Here is a 7,450-nt window from a genome sequence, read left to right on the forward strand (position 1 = left end):
TCAAAAGGTGTGTACAGCAAGGATGATTGTGGCAAACTAGAAAGCAAAGACTCATATCATACAAGGTAGTTCGAAGAGAAATACAAAGATATCTTAATCATGCATAAAAGAGTTCAGAGAAGACTCAAATAATATTCATAGATAAATTGATAATAAATCCACAATTCATCGGATCTCAACAAAGACACCGCAAAAGGTATTACATCGGATAGATCTCCAAGAACATCAAGGAGGACATTCTATTGAAGACCAAAGAGAGAGAAGAAGCCATCTAGCTACTAGCTATGGACCCGTAGGTCTGTGGTAAACTAGTCACGCTTTATTGGAAGGGCAGCAAGGTTCATGTAGAGGCCCTCCATGATTGAATCACCCTCCGGCAGGGTGCTAGAAAAGGCCCCAAGATGGGATCTCACGGGAAAAAAGGGCTTGCGGCAGTGGAAAAGTATTTTCATGGATGCTTCTCGCATAGGGGGGATATTTGAGGATTTATAGTGCTGAGATTAGGGTTAGGAGACCCTCGAGGGGCCCTCAAGCCTAGGGGGCGCTGCCCCCCCCCCACCCCCCTAGGGCGCGTCCCTAGGGCTTTTAGCCACCTCGTGTGTCTTCTGGCCTCCTCCCGAAGCTTCCTAGGTTTCTTCTGGTCCAAGAAAAATCATCATAAAGTTTTATTCGTTGGGACTCCGTTTGATATTCCTTTTCTATAGAACTAGGAAACAAGGAAAAAAACAGAAACTAACACTGGGCTCTTGGTTAATAAGTTAGTCCCAAAAACAATATAAAATAGCATATTAATGCATATAAATCATCCAAAATAGATAATATAATAGCATTAAACAATCAAAAATTGTAAATACATTGCAGACGCATCAAGATCATGTTAAGTCGATGTAGAAGGATGCGTTGTGTGTCCGCGCACTGGATGCTTGCATTTATATGGCTCTATCAGCGTCGCCGAATAAACTAAATCTAGGGACAGGTGCTCTTGACCTTCCCAGCTACTTCGAGTGCAAATCAGATCCTCCATGCCAAATAAGAAAGAGCGTTCAGGTCATGGTGATAGAGAAGAAAGAAACCACTCACCTCCGACAATGGCACGTGTGGCTCGCTTGAAGGTCGGGTTGAATCCACGGTGTTGGGCTAGCGTAGCACCCGCTGGCGGCAATCATGGGGCTCCGAGATGGCATCACCGTGCAGATCTCTGATCATAAACTCAAAGTTCATCGGATCCCAAAAAACACACCACAAAAAGAGTTACATCAAATAGATCTCCAAGAGACCATTGTATTGAGAATCAAAAGAGAGAGAGAGGACGCCATCTAGCTACTACCTACGGACCTGTAGGTCTAAAATGAACTACTCACGCATCATCGGAGAGGCACCAATGGGGATGACGAACCCCTCTGTGATGGTGTCTAGATTGGATCTCATGGTTCCGGAACTTGCGGCAGCTGGAATTGTGTTTCGTCGACTCCCCTAGGGTTTTTGGATTTTCGGGGTATTTATAGAGCAAAGAGGCAGTGAGGGAGGGCACGAGGTGGGCACAACCCACCAGGGCACGCCTGGGCCCCCAGGTGCACCCAGGTGGGTTGTGCCCCCCTCGGGGCACCCCTCTAGTACTTATTTGGCCCAAGTTGTTCCTTCTGTTCCAGAAAAATTCTCCGAAAAGTTTCGCTGCGTTTGGACTCCGTTTGGTATTGATTTTCTGCGAAGTAAATAACAAGCAAAAAAATCTGGCACTGGGTACTATGTTAATAGGCTAGTCCCATAAAATGATATAAAGTTGCTATAAAATGATTGTAAAACATCTGAGGATGATAATATAACAGCATGGAACATGCAAAAATTATAGATACGTTGGAGACGTATCAAGAGGCAGTAAGAGGAAGGCATAGCTATCAGTGCGACGGTAGTAAAAAATTACACGATTCGTTTCGTTGAAAAGGGAAAAAGGAAGCATTGCTGACATGGCAGATTTGCTTACGTGGATGGCTACATGTTGATTGCTGATGTGGATAGGCTACATGTCAAGAGAAATATGGTAGTGGGGATGAACTATTTAGGTATTATAGATGCGCAACATCATATCTAAACTTTTTATGAAATTTCAAAACACGATGGTTTTTAAAACGGATATGTTTTGGAACAGAAACTTTTTTCAAATTTATGAATAAATTTTTGAAAACTTGAACAATTTCTTGAGTCTATAAACATTTTTTTGAACGCGAACTTTTTTCCAAAATTTCAAAACGCAATTATTTTTTTAATGCAACCTTTTCAAATTTTCAAAACATTATTGTTTTTAAAGTGAATATGTTTTAAAATTCTAGACCAAATTTGGAAGTTGAACATTTTTTGAAAAACACTCGAAATTGTGGACGTTTTCTAAAAACGTCAAAGAATTTTGAAAAACATCAAACATTTTTCAAAGCACGGACATTTTCTAGAAAAATGAAAAAAACAAATTCTGAACATCTTTTACATATTTTGAATTTATTAAAAAGGAAAAAGAAACAGAAAACAAAAAAAGAAAGAAAGCAAGGAAAAGCAGTGAAGAAAGAAAACAGAAAAAGGGAAAAACCTGAAAATAGTGTAAAAGACTGATACTAGCTACTTGGACTGGTCCATCTACGGTTTACTCGTTGATCATCTTGGAGATTTCTTTTAGGGGTAAAACCAAGTTTTATACATCAAACACCATAGGGTGTGGGATAGAGTTTGGGTCGTGCCATTTGCCAAACCAAACATGGCGTCCGAGACCTAACGAAAGAGAAAACCTGCCTAGATTATGTGCTTCGACATTTACAGCATGATCTTTAGATAAAAAATTACAATCAAATAAATACGGTTGCAACTTGATCTCGTTGATAATGGCTCATTTCCAAATAGTTTGCTCACATTTTTGAGAGAAAATTTAGCCTTGATGGGCTGGGAAGTTGGGCCAGCCATCCTTGAGTGCGACCGGCTTGTCTTTGTATAGTATAAAGCCCATCACGTTGCCCAAGAGCCCACCCTTATCTGTTTTTCTACAGGACACATATATGTTCGGTTCCTTCAGCACGACGGGCCGACTCCCTCGCCCGCTCGACAGCTCCCCGCCATCGGAGCTAGGCCCTCGACCCTCCCCCCACCCCCAAGGTTGTGAGCCTGTCCCTTCTCGACATCTCTTCCACGCGACCTCGCCCACCCCACGTTCTCCCCCAAGTGCTTTGTCCAGTGTCGTGGAAAAAACTCTTGGCAAAATAGTGGAACTCACGCAAAATTTTCTTTACCGAGTGCTACACTCGGCAAAAGGGGGTATGCAGGGAAGCAAAATCCTTCTCGGGAAGCTACGCTTCCCGTGGAAGGCTTCATCAGAAACCAGAAAAAAAAAAGAAGATTTTTTTCATCAAAACCTAGGGAAAATAAAAGACAAAAACACGTGTAAAAACAAAATTTTAAGGGTGTACCAGCACACGACATGTGGCAGCAGTTGGGCAGATCACTTCATGCGCTCTCAGTGCCTCAAAGTAACCTCTGCAGGAACCCTCGACGAGAAACCCATTAGATAGTTGGAGTCCTCCTTGCGTCAAATAGGAGTGTGGCCACAAGGGGAGCGCGAACTGGTGGGCCGGCCCAGTAGCCTGTAGCACTCTACCGCAAATTGGTCAAAATCTAAGACATGACGTTTGAGCAAAGCTCGCATGGCTAGCTAGTCAAGCTGATGAAACTTTGTCGACTACTATGTCGCCTTGAACAGTAAAAACTATGTGTGACATCACATATGAACTTTTTTTGAAATTTCAAAACACGATTGTTTTTAAAATGAATGGTTTCTGGAACATGGACTCTTTCCAAATTTATGAATAAAATTTGGAAACTAGAGCAATTTTTGACTCTATGAAGGCTTTTTTTAAACACAAACTTTTTTTGAAATTTTAAAACACAATTATTATTTTAATGCAACCTTTCTTAGATTTCAAAACATGTTTTTCAACGAATATTTTTTTTAATCCAAACAAAATTTGAAAAATTGAACATTCACAAAAATATTCGGAATTGTGGAAATTTTCAAAAAAATGTGAAAGAATTTAGGAAACCTTCAAACTTTTTCAAAGCACTAATAATTCTCGAGAAAAATGAAACAAAACCAAATTCCGAACAGTTTCTGAACATTTTTTTAGAAATGTTGAATTTATGAAAAAAAAGGAAAAAATTATGAAAGAAAGGAAAATCGGTGAAGAAAGAAAACAAAAGGAGGAAAAAAACTAAAAAATAGTGGAAGAAGAAAAACAATCCTAGCTACTTGGGATGGTACATATGCAGTTTGCTCACTGCTGATTTCCCAGATTTTTTTAGGGGTAAAACCAAAGTTTTAATCATCAAACACCATAGAGTGTGGGATAGAGTTGGGGTCGTGGCATTGGTTAAACAAAACGTGACGTCCCAGACCTAACGAAAGAGAAAGCCTGGCTTGACTATGTGCTTCGACATTGATAGCATGACCTTTACAAGAAAAATTACTATCAAATAAAGACGGTTGCAACTTAATCTCGTTGATAATGGCTCGTTTCCCACATAGTTTGCTCATATTTTTTGAGAGAAAATTTAGCCTTGATGGGCTTGGAAATCGGGCCAGCCAATCTCGTGTGCGACCGACTCGTCTTTGTCCAGTAGAAAGCCTGCCAAGTCGACCTAGAGCCCACCCTTATCTTTCTGTTTATAGGACCTGTATATGTTCTATTCCTCCAACAAGACCGGTCGCCGCCAAGCCTCTCTCGCCCGCCCGACAGCTCCCCCGCCACCAGGGCTAAGCCCTGGGTCCCCCCACCCCCAGGTTGCGAGCTTGTCCCATCCCTCCCTCTCTTCTGCGCAGCCTCGCCCCACCCCATCTTCTCCACCACCGGTGCTCTACCGAATGTCTTGGAAAAAACTCTCGGTAAAATATTGGAACTCTGGAAAAAAGTGCTTTCCCGATTGCTACACTCGGCAAAAGGGGGTATGCACTGCACTGTTTTGGTTGTCCAGATTGCATACGACCTCAGATGAAGCTGATCCCAAAATCAAAGGTTTTCATTTTGACGAGATGATTAATTTTCATGTTCAAAACTTTTCCATTTTAGGGCATGTTATTTACATTTTTTGCAATGCCAAAATATGGTCTCAAATGAATATGGCGTTGGTCATATTTACTGTATAGTTTCTGACAATGGGCCTAAACTTGGCATTTTGGTGCATCTCACCATTACAAACAATGATGCCAAATAGAGTTTCCAACATTTTGTACAAAAAATAATTTCCCATTTCTAAGTGTAAAAAATGGATATTTTGTGAAGCGGGTAAAAAAACATAGTGCAAAATGGCACCACCCCAATTTTCATAAAAAGTAGACCACATGTTTTAGAAAATCTTCTAGATTTCTAACTGCTTTCGCACATTTAAATTCAAATTTGAACTTTAAGTGTGTGATAGCTCTGTCCTAAAAATTAGCAAAAATGTAATATTTTTTTCGGTATATGCAAGTAGTCATTTTATGAAATGGCCACTTAAGTTTGAGAGATTCAGCCCCTTGCCATGACTATCCATGCCAGGCATTTTGACCCCATTTTGGAGAAATGAAACAAAAAGGATACAAGTTCAAAAAATGCAATCCATTTGTATGGACTCCTTTTATGTGTACTAGTTAGGATGAAAATACCAAAATTCAATATGAAAACTTTGAAAGAAAAATATCCATCACAAAACGGGCTATCGTGTATGAACCTTCACGGCTTTCAAGTCAAACGACCAAGGTGACGACAATATTCATTGCATAGTTTATTACATTATGCCCAAATTAGACATATAGGTGAATCATGCCATTACAAATAATGTTGCAAAATAGAGTTTCCAACTTTTTGTACAAAAAAACATTTTCTATTTTCTAAGTGTCAAAAATGGGTGTTTCTTGTGAAGCGGGTCCAAAAAATAGGGTGGAAATGGCACCACTCCAGTTTTCACAAAAAGTAGACCATATTAGATGGACAATTCTGAAGTTTTGTAGATGTCTAGCTAAAAACTAACAATTGGTGTATTTTTTAATATTTAGTGAAAATAAAAAAAATGGGAAGGGAGGATACTTAATGGATAGCGTGGACATCTGAAGGTGTACCTTTAAGTGTTGGAGATGACTTCATGTGCTGGTTTATGCCGTGCTCAACCTGCAATGTACTAGAGTTAATCATGTTGGGAAACGTTGCATGGAAAAAAACAATTCTATGCACACGCAATGATCTATCCATGGAGATGCATAGCAACGAGGGGGAGAGTGTATCTACGTACCCTCGTAGACCGAAAGTGGAAGCGTTTGACAACACGGTTGATGTAGTCAAACTTCTTCTAGCTTCGACCGATCAAGCACCGAACGTACGGCACCTCCGAGTTCTGCACATGTTCAGCTCGGTGATGTCCCTCGTCCTCTTGATCCAGCAAGACATCCAGGAAGTAGATGAGTTCCGTAAGCATGATGGCATGGTGACGATGATGGTGAAGTTATCCGTGCAGGGCTTCGCCTAAGCATCGCGAGAATATGACCGGGGGTGTAAACTGTGGAGGGGGCGCCGCACATGACTAAAAATTGATGTTTTGTGTTCTAGGCGCCCCCTTCCCCACATATATATAGGTGGGAGGGGAGGAGAGGTAGCCAGGGGCGCCCTAAGTAGGATCTGAATCCTACTTGGGGTTTCCCCAAGTGGCGTCCCCCCTTTCCTTTTTCCACTCGAGAAGAAAGGAAGGGGGGAAAGGGAATGAAGGGGGGCTGAAGCCCCTCTTCTCCTTCTCCTATTCGGCGACCTGCCATAGGGGGGGGTGCCACCCCTTATGGGCTGGCATGCTCCCCTCTCATGGCCCATATGGCCCATATATTTACATTCCGGAACACTTCTGGTGTCCGAATACTATCGTCCAATATATCAATATTTACCTCTCGACCATGTCGAGACTCGTCGTCATGTCCGTGATCTCATATGGGACTTCGAACAACATTCGGTCACCAAATCACATAACTCATATAATACAATATCGTCATCGAACGTTAAGCGTGCGGACCCTACGGGTTCGAGAACTATGCAGACATGACCGAGACACCTCTCTGGTCAATAACCAATAGCGGAACCTGGATGCTCATATTGGATCCTACATATTCTACGAAGATCCTTATCGGTCGAACCGTTATGATAACATACATTATTGCCTTTGTCTATCGGTATGTTACTTGCCCGAGATTCGACCGTCGGTATCTGCATACCTAGTTCAATCTCATTACCGGAAGTCTCTTTACTCGTTCCGTAATACATCACCTTGCTAATGGATGGGTCTTGTCCATCACATGATTCTCCTAATGATGTGATCCTGTTATCAAATGACAACTCATGTCCATGGTTAGGAAACCTTAACCATCTTTGATCAACGAGCTAGTCAAGTAGAGGCTCACTAG

This window comes from Triticum dicoccoides, chromosome 7A (assembly GCF_002162155.2).
Source record: "Triticum dicoccoides isolate Atlit2015 ecotype Zavitan chromosome 7A, WEW_v2.0, whole genome shotgun sequence".
NCBI classification, from domain to species: Eukaryota; Viridiplantae; Streptophyta; class Magnoliopsida; order Poales; family Poaceae; genus Triticum; species Triticum dicoccoides.